General features: G+C 34.5%; 1 protein-coding gene and 1 pseudogene across 6 annotated transcripts in view; one reads left to right on the forward strand and one right to left on the reverse strand.

The window, feature by feature from the left end:
* The window catches only part of Fut8 (fucosyltransferase 8 (alpha (1,6) fucosyltransferase)), a 154,032-nt gene that overhangs the window by 74,203 nt on the left and 59,689 nt on the right, over nt 1-20,140 (reverse strand). The window lies entirely within an intron of this gene.
* Nucleotides 2,629-3,096, forward strand: LOC105986078 (annotated as a pseudogene).

The following is a 20,140-nucleotide window of genomic DNA, read 5'->3' on the forward strand; positions in this document are numbered from 1 at the left end:
TTTTAATATACATTACTTCTTATGACTGTATTTATCTTTTACCTCGCAAAAATTTCAAATTATTCATTTACAATATTCAAACTTTACTATAACTTTCAGATTTAAATGAAATCAAGAAGAGGTAGAGAGTCAAGCTACCCCATGGAATCACATGGAATAACCTGTTTTCAAATTCAGTTCTAAGATACTATGATACAACATTAGATTGGTCTCAGTTCAGTCCTCCAGAAAATGTGTCTTTCTTTATTTTATTCTGACAAGTGTGAGTTAAAGCATTCTTTCATAATTAGCAGCCAAAACCAGAACAATGTAAACTACATAGTTGCTCATGTTCCCTTCAAGTATGTTAAAATAAGGCATTTCTGAGGGGGAAAAAAAGTAAGAGTGAGGAAGTCAAGGTTTCATCTTCATTTAATATATTCAGTTTTTTGACAGAAATCCAATTGCTTACCTATCTGCTCATTCTAGCACACTACTAATTTTATAAAATATTAGTTATTTTGAGATTTTTAATAAAAATAAAAGAATGTAGTTGGAGTCTGGGAAAAAGCCTGAAGTGGCGCTGTGACTCTAGTGGTAGAGTGCTAACCTTGAGCAAAAGAAGCTCAGGGACAGAGCCCAGGCCCTGAATTCAGCCCCAGGACTGGCCAAAAAAAAAAAAAAAGTATAGTTGGTATTTTGTTTTTTTTTAAAGTGATAGGGACAAAATGGTTGGCCTTGCATATGCTAGGCAAATGCTCTACCTTACATTGCCAGCCCAATGGGCGTTGCTTTTTTAAAAAGATACAAAATTATATATAATAAACAAGTCTAGTCTCCATGAACTCAATAGAAGCAACAATGATTAACAGTATCTTTCCTACATGGTTTTCTATAAATGATCTATATATTTTAGCAGTTACAGAATATTTACCCCATGGAAACATCTTAATTTATTAACTTATTCCCACTGTTGATTATTTAGGTTGTTTCTATGACTTACTAAATTAAGTTCCATTTGTCTCTCCTCCACATAACACTCAAATCTTCGGGTACTATTCCATACCTAGCATCTGACAGTCTCTGACACATACAAGTTTCCCCATAACTATGTTTTTTATAAGTTAAACAGCCAATAACTTATCAGAGCTAGAAGGAAACAGTAAGTGGTAAAGGCAGAGGAAAAATAATAAGCTCTGTCATGTACCCATCTAAGCATGAATGAGAAATAAAAGGTACAGCATTTGTAAAATTGAAATGAGTAAATGGAAAATCCAATTATTTTTTCAAAAGTACAACTGATAAACTTTTTACGAACTCATGCTTTGCATTTAGAAATGAATACCTTTAAAAGAAGAAAATAACACGTTACAAATCATCAAGGGGAATTTGGACAATTATTCTTGGCTTACATGGTTAAAGTAAGTGTCCAATACTGGCTCTGTTAGAAAGTCATCCTATACTTTAAAATGTATATATATATATTTTTTTTTACAAAGTTTGGAAGAAATTTTCTATAATACATTTCTTGACAGCAACAACAAATCCACGGGGCACTTACTGAATTTTTTCAGAGCTTATATAACAAGCAGACCTGATAAAAACAAACTTCCACTAGAAACCTCTTCTTAAAAATAATGAAAGCAGCTGGGTGCTGGTGGCTCACGCCTGTAATCCTAGCTGCTCAGGAGGCTGAGATCTGAGGATACAGTTCAAAGCCAGCCAGGGTAGGAAAGTCCATTGAGACTCTTATCTCCAATAAACCACTAGAAAACTGAAAGTGGCACTGTGGCTCAAGTGTTAGAGCACTCACCTTGAGCTGAAAAGCCAAGGGATAGCGCCCTAACCCAGAGTTTAAGCCCCATGGCAGACAAAAAAAAAAAAAAAAAGAAAGCAGTAAATAGCTTTAATAAGAAATTATGACTTTGGTTATTTATACAACCGTAAATCTTTGAGATATATAAAGTTCAAAGTAGGGTAAAATGATAATTACACTGTAATTATTGGTTTACTAAATGAAGACGAATGCTTAGGACAAAATATTGAAAAGAAACATTTAAACCTTATAGACCACAGAATCCTCTGAATGTCTAGAACAAGAATCTAACCTGGACTAGTTCTAAGTATAGTCTTCCAGCACATAGCTATAAGGACTCATCATGGCAAAGGCACTAACTCAAGTACTTCATTATCCCATGCTAGTCACTCCCTAGCATAAGAATTTAGAATACTTCAGAAAATACAATCAAACCACAAAACAAATTTCCTAAAAGGAGCTTTTGTTTCCACTCAAGTACACTTTTAATTTTTAAGAAACACTTCTAGATAAAGATGAAGCAGAGCTGACACTAACTAAAGTAGAAATTTCTTCAACTGAATATACTAATCCATATTTTTAAGTTTGGTCTTCAACAAAGTCTTAGACATGGTCAAAATTCAACATAATTCTTTGTTTGGTGTATCTTTTAAAAGGATAGCGTTTTCTATAATAGCATCCTCATTTCTACCTAAAATTAGTTTCTAACTCTTTATCTTCTAAACTCTCTACAGGACTGCCCAGAGGCTAAGGATTTTGATAGCTTACTGGATAGAAAAAAATAAAGCTGAACTTTTTTCTGATCTACCATCAGCAATAGGACCACTGCTAGGATGCAGATTTTCGTCAAAACCCTTATGGGGAATACCATCCATTCGTGGTTGAACCCTTGGATACTACAGAAAATGTAATAGGCCAAGATCCAGGATAAGGAAGGAATGCCTCCTGATTAACAAAGACTTATGGTTGCTGGTAAGCAGCTGGAAGATGGATGTAGTTTATCTACCTACAATATTAAAAAGGAGTCCATTCTTCATCTACTGTTGAGACCTCGGGGTAGTGTTAAGAAAAGGAAGAAGTCTTACACCACTCCCAAGAAGAACAAGCATAAGAGAAAAAATGCTAAACTGGTTGTCCTGAAATACTACAAGGTGGATGAAAATGGCAAAATTAGCCATCTTCGTAAAGAGTGCCCTTCAGATGAATGTTGTGCTGGAGTTTTTATGGGTAGCCACTTTGACAGACATTATTATGGCAAGTGTTGCATAACTTACGGTTTCAACAAACCTGAAGACAAGTGATTGTGTATGAATAAAAGTCATAAACTAAAAAGAGAAATAAGAAAAAGAAAAAAGCTGAGTGATGGTGGCTTATGCCTGTAACCCTTAGCTACTCAGGAGGCTGAGATCTGAGGATCTCCACTCAGAGCCAATGGGGGCAGGAAAGACTCAGACTCTTATCTCCAATTAACCACAAAGAAGCTGGAAATGGAGCTGTGGCTCAAAGTGGTAGAGCACTAGCTTTGAGCAAAAAAGCTCTGAGACAGCACGTAGGCCCTAAGTTCAACTCCCATTACACGACCAAAAAAAGCTACTAAAGCTAGATCCTTATATATCACCCTGCACCAGAATCAACTCCAAATGGATCAAAGACCTCGGAGTCAAAGCAGACACTCTGAAAACATTACAGGACGAAATAGGAGAAACCCTAGGTCTCCTTGGCACAGGCCAAAATTTTCTTAATAGAGACCCAGAAACACAACAAATCATAGAAAGGTTGGACAAATGGGATTACATGAAATTGCAGAGCTTCTGCATGGCAAAGGACATAGCTAGCAAGATCAATAGAAAGCCCATGGATTGGGAGATCTTCACTAGCCATACAATGGACAAGGGTCTCATATCTAAAATATACTTGGAACTCAAAAAATTAAATCCCTCACTGTTAGAGCTCTACCATTTGAGTTGCATCTCTGGTTCTGGGGTGTGTGTTTAAAGATAAGAGGATTTTTCCCATGAGTTGCATCTCTGGTTCTGGTTCTGGTGTGTGTGTGTGTGTGTGTGTGTGTGTGTGTGTGTGTGTGTGTGTGTGTGTGTGTGTGTGTGTGTGTGTGTGTGTGTGTAAGAGGTGTGTGTGTGGATAAGAGGTGTGTGTGTGTGTGAAGAGGTGTGTGTGTGTGTGTGTGAAGATAAGAGGTATGTGTGTGTGTGTGTGTGTGTGTGTGAAGATAAGAGGATTTTTCTCCCTCAGCTGGCTTTAGATTTCAACCTCTTGAGTAGTTCCAGCTTTCCATCAAGATTTTTTTTTATCCAGGTAGATGAAGTGACAGAAGGTCAAAAAGCATCACTACTCTTTGTCTTTAGGCATATGTCAGGAAACATCTTTCTAAGAAATACCAGGAGATGAAGAAAACAATGGCTTAAGCACAATTTTGAACTGAGATATTAAATTATACTATTAACTACTAAATTCTACTATTCTGAAAATCTTTTATTTTTGTCTGGAGTCTGTAGTCACAGCATCATGCTTGGGCATGGAGGAAAGAAGCTCAGAAGATCTTCTTTAGTTTGTTTGTTTTATATTTTTTGAGAAAAGGCCTCCGATCTGCAGCCCAAGCTGGCTTTAAATCCTTGATCCTTTTGCTTCAGCTTCTAGAGTGCTGGGATTGTATATATGTGCCACCAGACTGAGGACTGAGCAGTACTAGGTTCTTAATGTGTTCTCACTTTACAAATGAACTGTCACTCTCTGATGTCCCTAATGCATTCAAGACACAAATCCACAGTTAGGAAATGGATTGCTGACACTCTAGGTTCTAACATGATGCCTTGCAGGCAACGAAACTTTTCATTTTTAGTACTCCTCAGTTTGGTAAATTATGAAGGAGGAGAAAAAGAGACAGGTTTCAAGGAAATTTCCCACTGCTATATATTATTTGGCTCCATTAAGTAAAAACAACTTCATGTAAGATGTTAGGATTGTAGCAAAAGTATAAACTCCTCCCCTTTCAGTGAATGAATCTCTTTTTATTGAGTCACAAATGAACTAGATAAGCTGGATAAAAACATATTCAATACAAAGTCCTTTCCAGCCTCAAAGACTTAGAGAAGTAATGTTTTTCATGATTATATAATTATGAACATACTAAGTTTTCAGTCCAAGAATTCAAGATCAGTGAGTCTTATTTTTGTCTAAGATTATAAAGAAAATTGCATAAACTTATAAGGACCAAGTCAAATAGCTCCCAAAACCAAAGACAGAGATAGGAAATTACACAGGTTGGGGAAGAAGATCACTTGTATGTCATATACTCTTTCAGTTTCTTTACTCACAGGGAAGGAGGGTATCTCTGAAAGCATGTACAAGAAAGTCATAGCAAGGGGCATTTGCTTCTAAAAGGAGAACTAAGAGGCTAGGTTGGCAGGGAAACCCATTTTGACATCATTTATCCTTTTACACTATTTCAATGTTTTACCATGTCTCTGAATTACCTTTTAAAATAAATGGGAATCTCTTGTAGCATCAAAAATTATTAAATCAACAACTACTATAAAAAGAAAAAAACCGAGAAGATATATCTTTAAACTGAGTGGATGAAAGTGAACCATTTTGAATCATTGAAAGCAGGGCCCCATAGTATAAAAAAGAGGATACAGATTTGAGGCCAGTCCCTATATAAAAGTTTGTGAGGCTCCATCTCAACAAGTGTTAGATGTGATGACTCATATGTATCATGACAGTTATGACAGGAAGACTTCACAACAGGAAACCTAGAGGGTCAGAGTCCAGGCAGCACCTAGATAAGAATTGAGACACCATCCCAAAACTCAACAGCAAAAATCTGGGCCTAAGCCGTGGTTCAAAAAAAGAGCACCTACCTAACAAGCTCAAAAGCTAGAGTTCAAACCCCAGTACTGTCAAAAAAAAAAAAAAGGAATGAAGTCAAGAAGAAATAAAGTAAACAGAAATTCAGAAGACTCAGATTAGCCTGGTTATAAAAAAATGAGTAAGTCAAGTATAAATAAATACTTGACTTACTCATTTTTTTTCTTACAACCATAACTTTTTCCTCAATATGGAAAAAAGGTTATTTTATATGAAATCTAGCTTTTACTAAATGCACATAAGATTCTACTTGAAAAGCTCATCTTTATTTTTATTTATTTTATTTTGGTGCCAGTTCTGAGACTTGAACTCAGGGTCTCTTGCTCTTGTATTAGCTTTTTTGCTTAAGGCTGATGCTCTACCACTTGGGCCACAGCTTCATTTCTGGCTTTTTGGTGGTTAAGGGAAGAAAAGTCTATGGACTTTCCTACATAGGTTGCCTTTAAACCACAATCCTCACATCTCAGCCTCCCAAGTAGCTAAAATTACAGCCCTAGCTAAGTTAACTAAGTAACTCCTTCCTTAATAAGCTTTATTATGATCATAATATACATATCAGGCTAAAATTACTGTAAAGTAACATCTAGAGGATCCCAAAAATATCTTTTAATTGGAAACAAAACAAAAACACGAGAACTGTGCCTGATAATTTATTTTTAAAAATAAAAAACAGGGGCTGGGAAGCTGGCGCAGTAGTAGAGTGCTTGCCTCGCATACATGAGGCCGTGGGTTCAATTCCTCAGCATCACATAAGCAGAAAAAAGCCAGAAGTGGTGCTATGGCTCAAGTGGTAGGGTGCTAGCCTTGAGCTGAAGAGCTAAGGGACAGTGCCCAGGCCCAGAGTTCAGCCCCCACGAACAAAAAAAGTAAATAAATAACAATTCCCTAAAACATTAAATATGAACTCAGGATAATTAACCAGTATTTCCTTCAATATCTTTAAAGGTTCCTGTTGCTTATCTTCTGTTTTAATCACGGCTAAAATGTAGATACTCCTTTTTCCTTATTCTGACCCATAAGCTCTCTTTTTTTTAATTTTTTTTATTTTATATTTCTAAGTTGCAAATCATCCTACTGTTTACCTACTGATTAATACCTCATCACCACCCAGTGAGTTTTATAGACTGAGGAAGCACATAACAGTTATGGTTTCTATGCAAAATGAAAAGCACATATAAGCATCTAATTGGAAACAGAAGCTAACCTAGCCAATGTCCACACTAACTTGTGAATGCGCTAACACATATATTTGTCCTCTTTTTTATTGTTCTTTATATTCTTATTGTAAAGATGCTATACAGAGGGGTTACAGTTACATGAGCAAGGTAATGAGTACATTTCCTATCAAACATTGTTACCTCCTCCTTTGTTCTTCCCCTACCATCCCTTCCTTCCCACATCTCCAACAACCCCTCCCCCCACCAAGTTGTAAAGTTCGTTTTTTACATAGTGTCTTGTACATCTCATTGTTACAATGGGTCATCCTGTATCCTTGTTTCAGCATTTTGTTATTTCCCTTCCCCTCCCCAAAGTAGAAAAATATATATACAAGATGCAGGACACCGGAATCAAATACAGTGACAACAGGGTTGTACCATGGAGGAAGAACATACAAAGAAACAAAAAAAATTTACATAGTGCATTATAAGTACATTAAAAAGAACAAGAAAGATAAAATCTCTTCCGTCCCTATCTTGGGGTTAATTTTGCTTAGCATCAGGTTATATGGTCATATGTACATAGTTTTTGACCTCTTTTGCTTGTCCTAGACATATACTACTAGTTATTGCAGATAAGGGAAACCATGGGACCTATGTTTCTTTTAGTCTGGCTTACTTCACTTAATGTAATTTTTACCAAGTCTTTTCATTTCCTAACAAATGGGGCAATGTCATTTTTTCTGATGGAAGCATAGAATTCAACTGTATATATACCACATTTTCTTGATCCATTCATCTGAGAGGCATGTGGTTGGTTCCATATCTTAACTATGGTGAATAATGCTGTGATAAACATAGTTGTACTTGTAGCTTTAGTATTGCCTTGTTTGTGATCGTTTGAGTAAATCCCCAAAAGTGAGATTGCTGGGTCATAGGGGAGCTCTATGTGTAGTCTTTTGAGGAACCGTCAGTCTGGTTTGAAATGAGAGCTCTTCCAAGAAAGGCTTTCTCTTCATTAAATTTTATTTTACAGAATGGCAGCCACATTTCTTTCTACAAGTTTCCCTTAGACTCAATGAATATATAACCAGTGAATACATAATATAAATTTTCCTTAGATTCACTAAGTAAACAACATGCAAGCTAATAAAATGATTTTCTCAGCATTCTATAATTTTTTTCACTTTTAAACCTGAAAACTATTTCATGATTCTTAACCAGGGCATACCATTTTAATTAATACAATCATAAAAGGCTGTCTTCAATTTGCCATCTTTTAAATTACCACTTGCTGTTTATTTCTTGAACATATGGGATAATACAGTAGTCTCTCTTGCATTTTAAAAATATCTCTTCAATCTTTTTAGACTACAGGGAAATCTCTTAATTTACTCTAAAGTTGCATGTACATTTGATCACTAATGATCTAACATAAGACCTTCTTGGGTTAGAGCTCTACCATTTTATGTGCCAATTTATAAAATGAAATATACTATTTTGATGAGTACAAATCAATAAAAATACCTAAAAATGACCTATAATTTAACAAGTTTACTTAATGAATTTACTATTATACTTTAAGATGATAAAGCAGACAATGTTAGCAAGTCCTTCAACTTCTACCTTATCTATCCTTTTAAGACTTTCTGGCAATTCAGTCCTTATATTGTTTTTTAACAAATATTTTATCAACTATTGGATCATATATATATACTATATATGTGTATATATATATGTGTGTGTGTGTGTGTGTATATATATATATATATATATATATATATATATATATACTTAGTAATACAAAGTTTCAGAGCATACTATACTGGTGTTTTTTAAACACTAAATAGCAATGTGTAAATCTCACAGCTGCACTTCATTTTAGTATCTACCTCAACAGTCTCTGATATTACTACTGCAACACAAACCATATAAATGTATCCTAAACTTGCATTAAATATAAGTTCTTGTATGATTGATTATACTTCTTATGGCTGTTTGCAATGTCTCATGTATGCCTTAATAATAGCTACTAGAGATCAGGGGAAGGTCAAAGTAATTTTCTGGGCATGGCCTCATATTCTATTAGGAATTTAATAAGTGCATTTTAATGAAGAGAAGAAGAAAACCTACAGGCTTACACTGCATTTCTAAGTCTGTTATACTATGCAGGTTGCTTAATATTTAAATTAGTGATGATTATTCCTTTAACCCAGGAAGCTTAAGCAATCAATATTCATGAGGCATCTACTTTGTGGTGATAGATGGTACTTTCTTTTGTACCAGCAGTTGGCTGCCTACTAGAAAATCACAGATTTAATGCAATAATTATAGCAGAATAAGATAAGTATTAAGTTGACAACCACCAGCCACTTTAATGTAAACCTTGCTATCATCTACAGAATTGACTCAACAGCCATGGTGGTATTATGTGATCCTCTTTTTCCCCCATATATGATTGGACACAGCATGCATATCTGGGATAAATTGGACTAGTTTCTTTCTCCTAGAAATTCAGAATTTGAACTGACAGACATTAGTTAATTTCCTATCGTCATTTAGTTTATATAAACTAAGAAGGTTAACTATGCTTGGTCCTGTGAACATCCAATCAATAAAAGCTAATTTTAGGGACAAGGGAAGAAAAAGGAGAATGAATAAGGAAGACATTCAAAGCGAATCAAAAATAAGGAAAAGAAAGCTAAAAAGACAAAGAGATGAGAAGGAGGAAATGAAAGAAGGATCAAAGTACAGGAAAGAGGGCTGGGAAGATGGCTCAGTGGTGGAGTGCTTGCCTTGCATGCATGAGGCTCTGGGTTCGATTCCTCAGCACCACATAAGCAGAAAAAGCCGAAGTGGTGATGTGGCTCAAGTGATAGCACTAGCCTTGAGCTAAAATCAGGGCTCAAAGAAAGTGAGTTAACAGAGTTTACACTAGCTTAGAATTAAATAGCAAAGGTAAAATATAAATTCAGGTTTATGTGACAACAAAGCTTGAATAAAGGAGTGTGTAAATGAATGAGGTTTCAGAAACCCACATGCCAACTACAAACACATACAAACACAAACTAGAGTTAAATACTGAAAGATGCAAAAGAATGGCATAAGACAAAATAATGTTCACTTGATATTAAATAATTACAGAAAAATCTATGTGAAAGCTGCTAGAAATTGGCACATAAGATACACTTAAATATTAGAAGAACTTAACTCTGAACTCACATCTTCAATCTTTTGACTTTATTTGCACTTTGATTTCTTCTACATTTAAATGTCTCCAAAGATAGTGAAAGACAGTAAATTCACTTTCCTTAATCTCTAGGGCAGTTGCGGTTTAATATTGAGAAGTAAAAACTATTAGTTGCTGAATTAGATATAAATCTAAAAGATTAAAAGAAACAACTGTAAAACACTGTTGTTTTATTGTTTATCTGCCTATTTTGCATCAGAAAGATGAGATCCTGGATATCAGAATATCCAGGAAAAAGCGAAGTTTCTGTGCTCTCTGATTAATCTTTGATAATCAAGTTATTAATGTATATTCAACGCACTGCAATGTACTAAAGTATCTCATTTTCTATTCAACAACTTACACAAAACACGTTGCCTACAGTATATCAAGCACTTACAGAGCTTACTAGTTCTTCTTGTTAGTTATAATGGCAGTATACATTTTTCATTGTATGTGTGCTTTCATCATGTGTGAGGCTGAATCAGTAAAACAGCAAAATGAACAAGGGCAGAGGCATGAAGCATGGCACTTCTGGAGAATTATGCCTTATTCTGCTTAAAGGCTGAACTTCAAGATGTAAATTAGGAAACATTAGGAGTAAACATCTAGAAATAATGAAATAAACATACTTCTGTTATTGGGTTTGAACAGAGTCTCATACATGCTAGATAGTTAGTTTCACATTTATGTGGGAATGGGGAGCACTGAATTATGACTCTCCTACATATTACTTCCTTGTAGGTAATATAAGGAAGAACTACCACATGAACTGTTGAGATAACAGTTTTGCTAACCTTTGCCTGGCCTAGCTTCTAATTATGATCCTCCTGACCTTTTGTCTCCCCAGTATCTGAGATTATAAATTTTATCTCCTATGCACTGCCAATAAACATATGTTCTATTATCATGTTTCAGAAGAGCATAAAATTTCTACCAAAAAAATTTTTTTCAATGAAAGAAAGTACATGTTCACCATAAATAAAACATGGAACTATAACTGATAATTTATTACATGATATATTATTTTAACTAGAAAATTAAAGAAAAAAAATAGCACAACTGACCACAGTAACATTTATGGTCCTTTCAAGCTATATGTTTATATGGCAGAATATGTTTAAGTACACTGTTGTATTTTCTATATCTCAAAGGCAAATTCAAAACCATATATTAAATTAGAGCAACATGATTCTAATTTTCTCAACCAGATGTAATGGACTATAAAATAAATTGTATCCTGTCAAGACTAAGAAAATAAAAAATTGTCATAATGCTAGTATAACCTCTCCTTAACTACAATTTATATACAAATATACAAAAGAGTATTGTTAGAAAAGACAGTTGTCATAATTATCTTTTAATTTGGCAACAGTGGTATCATTTAAGAGCTAAATTATGTGAAGATTAAAAGGGAAATTGACTGCAATCCTAGCTACTCAGGAGACTAAGAACCTGGATCACTGTTCAAAGCCAGACTGGGTTGCAAAGTTCTTGAGATTCTTCGCTCTAATGAACAACCAGGAAACCAGAATTGGAGCTGGGGCTCAAAGTGGTAGAGCACAAGCCTTAAGTAGAAAAGTTCAGAGACAGTACCCAGGCCTGAGTTCAAGCCTCATGAGCAACCAAAAAAAAAAAGGGGGGGTGGAGGGTAAAGGTGGGAAATTACTTCTATTATAAATAAACTAATTTATATATAACATCAAAAAAACTAATAATGAATCCTACATGATGCCAAAATCCAGCTGTATACTTACTGAAATAATGAAATGGCTATATTTCTTTCAAGGAAAGTCTTTCAAAGAAGACTTTGATGAAGTAAGATATATTGGGCACTGCTCAATGTTAAGTTACAGCCACTAGCAAACACAAGAAACTGAGACCTTAGTCCAACAAGCCCCACAGAAGTGAACTCCATTGATTATGTGACCTTGGAACTGTATCTGTCCCCATTTAAACTTTGAAATGAAACTACAAGCCAGTCAACATCTTCTGCAGCTAGGCACGTTCACTTTAATCTATAGAAACTGTGAGATAAAATTTTATACTCTTTAAGTTTGGTAACGTGTTACACAGTGATAGGTAAGTAATATAATTGTTTAACAAGCTAGATGTAAACAGTAGAATGTATTTAATTTTTTGTACTTCTAAGAAACCTAAATTACTAAAAAAATGAAAGAAGAAATCACCAAATTTGATACTCCTTCCTACTCCACAATTTATACAGTACCATTGTAACTGTTACACAATTTCCTTTGTTTATAATATAATATGCAATATATAATACATTACATATTGTACATTATATAAATGTTATATATTTATATAACATATGTAACATTACATATAACATATTATACTATATTAAATGTTATATATAACATATTTATTTATATAGTATATAATTTGTACAATATATGATATATAATATATAATATTAGTGGTCTATACTACCTGATTTATCAACTATAAAATAAAAGATGTCTACTTGACTGTCTTTACTCTTCAAAATCAGAGCTGGAGGTATAGCTCAATGTCAAAGCACTTGCTCACCATGTACAAGGCAGCAATGTACGAGGCAGCAATAACAATACCCCCAATAATAACAGACACACACAAACACCCCCACATGGCTATCTCCAGAAGCTTATACTGTTTTCCAAATATTATTAATGTCAATGAATAAAGCAAGAAAGCAGGGTCTTTTTCTACATAGCTGATTTCTACTGAGCAATCTTTGTTGAGGTAAACAGAGCTTGTAACGAAGAGGGAAAGGAATTTTTCTCAAGACACTATAAGAAACTCCTATAGCCCACAGTCTCCCTACATGCAATTCCAAATACACAGACTTATCTATTCATTATGGCAAGACCATCTAAAGGAGTTTTTAAGATATGCCTTGATCCAAATAACAGAGTTCAGCAGAATAGAAGGGCTTTCAATAGTAAATGTGTACTCTGCTGTAGAGGGATACAGTAATCTACAAATGTCAGCTGTGCCAAGTTGATTGGTAGCTGAGATCATGTCAACTATATCCTTCCTGATTTTCTGCCTGCTTGACCTACCAATTACTCTAAGAGGGGCACTGAGCTTCTAGCTATAATACTAAATTTAGCTGTTTCTTCTAGCCTCACATATTTTTGCCTCATGTACTTGACACTCAGCTAAATACATACAAGTTAAAGACTGCTATGCCATTCTTTGAAGTGTTTACTCCTTTATCATTATGCAGTGTTTCTTCTTTACCTCTAATAGTCTCACTTGTTGAGTATGCTTAGTGGTAAACAGGGAGGAAAGGAATCTGGCAGAGGACTTGCTTTCAGAGAACATACTTTATGGCATATGATATGGCCTACTGGACCCACACAAACGTTACTTCTAGAGCTATCATAACAATGTGACTGAGAATGTGGATTATGCATAATAATCAATGTATATATAAATAAATATATATATATAAAAATAAAAGGAACCAAGTAACTTGAGAGAGAATGGTGAGCTTGGGACGGATGGAGGGGAAGAATGATGAAAGGGGTGGCATTAAGATGCATTGCATTTAAAAACTGACATGTTGAATTGAAACCCTTTGTACAATTACTTAAAATAATAAGAATTAAATTTAAAACATTAAAAAGAATATGCACCCTGAAATCTCAGCACCTGGATCTGAACTCTAGATCTAAAAATCACAGCTCTTGTACAAGCATCAGCAAATCACAGGACTATACTCCTCTGTATCACAGAGAAAATGTGAGGATTTATTCATACATCTGTTGAAGGGATCATGAGTTAATATTCATACAGAGATTAGAATGCATCTGGATATACAGTAACACATATTGAGACATATCATTTTCATTGTCTTGCTGGTCTTGCTGCTACTGTTGTTAGGACAATTAATATGCTAGGAGTAAAAGGAGAAGCTAACATCTTTTTTTACATCTATTCTTACTGTGACCCAACACCTAGTCAATGAAATATATCACAACAATCCAGAGAAAAGTGCCATGAAATTTTTATCAGTTGCAGCAATCTTATGGGTAGCATTACAAGCTATTGACTATGTCTGTTCACTGATGGACCTGGCATTACAAAATCCATTTATTATAGGCTATAAGCAAAATGGATTGTTGTATTTTAATATCCAAATTCACTAAGTTCACTATTTCTCAGATGATTTTACCTTTTTATCTTCCATACAGACCTCGATTTCTATATGCTGAATTGGCTTAAGACTTTTTAAGGTATATGAAAAGGCAATAGGTAATGATACTATGTCAGTGTTCTGATTGGACACACTGAACAGCAAGAAACAACTGACATAAATATACCTACTTTATGTCCTAAACCTCTTATTTGGCACTTCTCCAAATAAGGACACAGAAATTCATATCACCCAAGTAAGAACACAATTGAAAGACCTTAACAAATGATAATAAGTATAGTATCACTTTTTCTATGCACTTTGTCTGATAAGGTTCTGTCAAGAGTGTAAAAGTATTTATGTGGTACTATGCTCTTCTACAACACATAACCAGTTACTGTTTTCCCTGCACCTTAACCTGTGCACCACTGGTTGGAAAAGGAATTTTCCTACAATATGAGATTCTTGCTGATTATGCAAATAAACACATACTGATGTTATTCTCATTTTTTTCTCTTGAAATCCAGAGTTTAGGAAAATTATACAGCATCTAATGAATGAGGAATTTTTACTTTGTTCCGTATATTTTGTAGCAATAATTTCTATGTAGACAATTCCCCAAAGTATCTTTCTTGACTTCTTTCTCTCCTTTTCACTCCCTGATTCTAGATTCATTTTCCAGTTTTTTATTGGATACTTTTAGAAAGCACATCAAGCTCAATTGGAACACACAAAAAGTAGAGGCTTTTTAATTGAATGACAGTGAAAAGCAGGCAGTTGCTGGTGGCTCACACCTCTAAATCCTGGCTAACAGGGAGGCTTGAGAACAGAACAACTGCAGTTCCAGGCCAATCTAGGTAATAAATAGGTAAACAAGTAAAGTTCACAAGACCATCTTCAACCAACAGCTTGGCACACTATATTGGGAAGCTGAAATCTAAGGTCATATAAGAACTATGATCATAGGACCAGGCCAGCCTAGGCAAAATAAAGGAAAAAATGTCCATTAAACTCCATTTCAATGGAAAGAAGCTACAGGTGGTGGCAAATGCCTATCATCCAGCTATGGTTAGAAGTAAAAATTGGAAAGATCAAGCTGGGCACCAGTAACTCAAACTTGTAATCCTAGATTGGGAGGATCACAGATTGAGGTGAGGCCAGGCAAAAGAGTTCGGGACATCTCAATTCACAGCTGGTCACTGTGGCATGTGCTTGTCATCCTATGCTATGTGTGAGGTTGAGACTGGTCGAATCATGTTTCCAGATCAGCTTGGATAGAAAAATTCATGCCATTCCTCATCACAGGAAAACATAATGAAAGGCACTTGTCATCTCAGTAATGACAGGAAGCCTAAAATATGTATATCAAAGTTCAGGTGTATGCCCAGGCTGGAAGTAAGATCCTATTTCAAAAACATCCAGCACAAAATAGAGTTGGAAGCAAGGCTCAGTAGTAGAGTGCCTGTCTACCAAATGTGAGGTGAGGCTCTGAGTTCAAATCTCAGTGTCACAAACAAACAAATATAAGAAGATGGCAGTCCAGATACTTGGACAGGAAGTGAGACCCTAAGAAATATAGCCCCATGGTAGAGCTCGTAGCAAGCATAAGATCATGAGTTTAAATGCACTACACACATAAGTCAACATATTGAATTGAAATCCCTTTGTACAACTATTTAAAGATGATAAAAAATTAATTTATTTTTTCAACGTTTCCAATTTTGGAGCACTTCAGATTTCGCATTCTTATATAAGGGTACTCTTCTGATAACGTTGACAAAATATATTTTTTAAAAATTTGAAATACTTTCTAGTCCCAAGCATTCAGATAAGGAATATTCAACATATTCTATCAAATAAGCCATTTTAAAAGTCAATGATCAAACTTCTTTATGAAAAAGCTTAGAACAGCAAAATCAGAGAGCATAAGACAGGAAATTATCAAATTAAGAACAGAAATCAATAAAACTGGAAAATGACATACAATAGAAACAATTTATTGAAAAATTCTATGAGCTGATAGCAACTTTACTAAGAATTGAGATAAGATAAACATGATGGATAAAAGGACCACGTGATTATTTCTTAGTGATTTAAAAAAAAAAGCCTATTACATGTGTACCTAAGGTGCTAGCAATTAGAAAGCAAGAATATAGTGCTTGAGTAAAGCTAAATTTAAGCATGTAGTTCCAAAGCCAGTAGATTCAATCATTAATATTAATGTAAGTATGCTTTATCTCATGTCCAGATTAATATTGTATGAGACTACAACTCCGGACAAAAACTTTTCGAAGTCCATAGGAAAATATAAATCTCCCTCAACCATTTTCCTCATGTCCTTCCTCTACAAAAAAAAAAAAAACCACCATTCCCTATTGTCTATACAGTTGATGCTCACAGACTCAAGAGGCAACAATGACACATTTGCTCTTTGGCTGCTCCCAAGAACAAGAGGCCTTGTCCTTGTTCTTCTTGCCTGGAACACTACTGTAGAAGAAACCTGGACTATCTTGGTAGAAAGAGAATATGAAAGCAACCAGCTGATGTTTCCAACTAACCACCAAACATGTAAGCAAAGTCATCTTGGACTGCTCAGCTACATCAGATGAGTACATGACCACAGTGATTTGACAGCATGAATAAATAGAAAGAAAGCCTGAGGCTATCCCAATTGAAAAATCAAGAGTAAATAAAGATTTAATAATAAAACAGCAAATAAATGATTGTTGTTTGAAAACAGTGTTTTCATTCTATATTATATGTAGGTATGTGCATACATATTATATATATAACATAGTATATATATTATACATTTAAAACATAGTTTGTATATTATACATTATACATATATATAACATAGTATGTGTATTATATGTATCATATATGGGATTTGAACTCAGGGCCCCAAGTTTGCTAGGCAGCCACTCTACCACTGACCTATGCCTAATAGATATGCAAATATGTATATACACATAAAATATTATAATGTAGGTATGTATATATTTATAATATATGCAATGTGTTAGATACATATAATTTTGTTTTATATCAGATTTAAAAAATATTTTTAAAACCACAAAGCAACTCAACTTTTAAAAATAAGCAAGAGATTTGAAGAAACATCACTAAAGACACATAAATGACAAATACATGGGAAAAAGTTCATCATTTATTATGGAAATAGGAACCTTGGAAAAATACTACCTTTATTGTTTATAAATAACTTGATATTTATAATAACATTATTTTTGTGTTACTGAAGATTAACATAAAATAATTGACAATGGCAAGCACTAGCAAGGACAAGAGAAAGAGGAAAACATTAAACTTTATTGATGGGAATTTAAAATGGTACAGATACTGTGCAAAACATTTGAGTAACTTCTATGAAGTTCAACATGTACTCATCATATTAAGCAATTTAGCCAAGAAAAAATGAAAACTTAAGTTTGCACAAAAACTTATAGGGCAAAGATGAATAGTGCCTTTACTTTTAACTGTCAAAAACGGAAATGATTCAATCTCTTTCAACTGATGATTAATTTTTAAAACAAAATTTTTAAAAAGATGATATATGTATACAATGGAATATTACTCCACATACATTAAAAAGGAATGAAAATTCTACTTGGCAGTTAAAAAGAATAAACTGCTGGAAGTGGTGCTGTAGCTCAAGTGGTAGAGCGCTCGCCTTGAGCTGAAGAGCTGAGGGACAGCGCCCGGGCCCAGAGTTCAAGCCCCACGACCGACAAAAAAAAAAAAAGAATAAACTGCTCACATGCACAGTAATACTGAGGAATCTCAAATTCCTTAAGCTAAATGAAGAATGCATACTTCATGATTTCAAAAGGATACATATTGCATGATTTCATTTATATGACATTCCATTTATTTTCTTGTTTTTATTAATTTGTGTGGGTATATATGTGTGTGCACGTGTATGTGTGTGTGTGTGTGTGTGTGTGCGCGCACGTGCACATGCAACAGTAGAAAGGCTTGAATTCAGGGCTTCACATTCCACCTTAGCGTTTTCATTTAAGGTTCTGCCACTCCTAAGGTTCTCCACTCCCTATACAGTGTTCTAACACAGGAAAAAATACAGGAAGGCAAACCTATCAGCCAGTTCCACAGTTAGTACGTAGGAACAGAATTTGACTACAAAAGACTACAACCTAATTCTGGGAAGTGGTAGAATGCTTGGTTGTGGTGATTACATGAATGTAAACATTTGCCAAAATTCATAAACTTTACTGTATGAAAATGAGGAAATCAGACTAACATATACATATATATACACACCCATATTACTCTCCTTACCAGATTATGCTTGCTTGTACAACTGCATCCTTCAAAGAAATGATTTCTAAATTGTTTTTCTAAATATGTAACAGTCTTAAAAAAAAACAACAAATTCTAACTGAAAGGATAACTGCTTCAAAATTATCTTGAGTAATTTCAGGTTTCTATGTTGCTCTCCAACTCCAGTCTACCTCCTTATTTCAAAGAAATTATCCAGTACTACATTTACTGAATTAATGTTTATTTTTTGAGTTATAAAAACAATTTCTTTTAAGAAAACACATACAAACACTTGAATACAATATATTAGCTGAATTACACTATGGAAACAATGTCCCAATGCCAGTAGTACCTCTATCACTCTCGCTCTCATCCATGTTCTCACTATAAAATGAAATCCTACTAAAAGAAACACAATTCTCCCCAATAGTCTGTGGGACAGCCTAATAAGTTTTTTCTTCCCTAAAGTGAGAAAGTAACCATTTATTTATTTTACTGAAATCATATGCACATACACATACACACAATGAATCAAGTTTACGCTCTGTTTCTATATTGTAGTTATATGACATCACAGTATGACTTGATGATACTAAGTACTTCAGCTCTGAAAAGCTGACTCTACATTTAATTATAGTATCTGGGAATTTAATTTCAATATATAAAAATACAAGTGGGAAATTTAAAATGAGTCTGGGGAAAGGGAACAGATGGAAAATGATGAAAGGGGAGACTCTGAACAGAAAGCACATAACACTTACATGGACACATTAAATTGTAACTCCTTTGTTATACAACCTTTTGAAGTCTAGAAAAAAACTAAGTTAATTTTTTTTAATGCAAAGAACATGATTTAAGAGATCCAATGATTATTTTCTTTTTTTTTCTTTTTTTTTCTTTTTTTCTTTTTTTTTTTTTTTTGTCAGTGCAGGGCTTGAACTCAGGGCCTGGACACTGTCCCTGAATATTTTTTGTTCAAGGATAGCACTTTACCACCTGAGCCACAGAGCCACTTACAGTTTTCTGGTAATTAATTGGAGAAAAGAGTCTCAGGGACTTTCCTGCCAGGTTGGCTTTGAACCGCAATCCTCAGCTCTTGGCTTCCTGAGTAGCTAGGATTACAGGCATGTACAGGATTACAATACCTGGCCCAATGATACTTTCTAGAGGGCCAACCCATATAAGACAAGCTTTCCATGCAATAAAAACTACATGCCTGGCAATTAGAAATAAACAAATGGGAAAAAAAAGAAACAAATGGAAGTATCAGTATTGAAGGTGATATAAAAGGGGGGGGACTTCATTTATGAGTCTAAATTAAGTTTAATGCAACATCTTTTTCTGAGGAGCAAAATTCCCATGATGTAGAACAAGATTTTACTACAAAACAAATGGCAAAATTAACTTGAGCAGCAGCTATTCTTTGTGATTTTCTGAAACTTATATCTGAGATTTTTTTTTGTCATTAATTTCTCTCTTTTCTGCTTATGGAGACAATATAGCTCATCAGAGCCCAAACTGTGGAGCCATTTTTTTTTTTGGGTCCGGTCCTGGGGCCTGAACTCTGGGCCTGGGCGCTGTCCCTCAGCTCTTCAGCTCAAGGCTAGCGCTCTACCACTTGAGCCACAGTG

This window comes from Dipodomys ordii, unplaced genomic scaffold (assembly GCF_000151885.1).
Source record: "Dipodomys ordii isolate 6190 unplaced genomic scaffold, Dord_2.0 Scaffold2, whole genome shotgun sequence".
Taxonomy (NCBI): Eukaryota; Metazoa; Chordata; class Mammalia; order Rodentia; family Heteromyidae; genus Dipodomys; species Dipodomys ordii.